This window comes from Mycetomoellerius zeteki, unplaced genomic scaffold (genome assembly GCF_001594055.1).
Source record: "Mycetomoellerius zeteki isolate Tzet28-1 unplaced genomic scaffold, Tzet1.0 scaffold1254, whole genome shotgun sequence".
NCBI lineage: Eukaryota > Metazoa > Arthropoda > Insecta > Hymenoptera > Formicidae > Mycetomoellerius > Mycetomoellerius zeteki.
In genome coordinates this window covers 1-245 of record NW_017256184.1, presented here as the reverse complement: position 1 = coordinate 245, position 245 = coordinate 1, and positions in this window count along the sequence as shown.

The following is a 245-nucleotide window of genomic DNA, read 5'->3' as shown; positions in this document are numbered from 1 at the left end:
GTACCGCCACTGAGCGCCGCGACGGGACTAAACTTTTGGACGGTATTGTCACACTAGTACTACCTTAATACTCTCAATTAAAAATACTGTTAAACAAAAGCATAAAAAATATTAAAAGATCAAAATAATTAAAAGGTTAAAAAAGGGCCATTAGGAATCGGCGCTGTAGTAGGTGCGCGAAGATTGATGTAACAATATCTTTGTATAATTTATATTCGTTAATTTATTCTTTGTGCACCTATTAC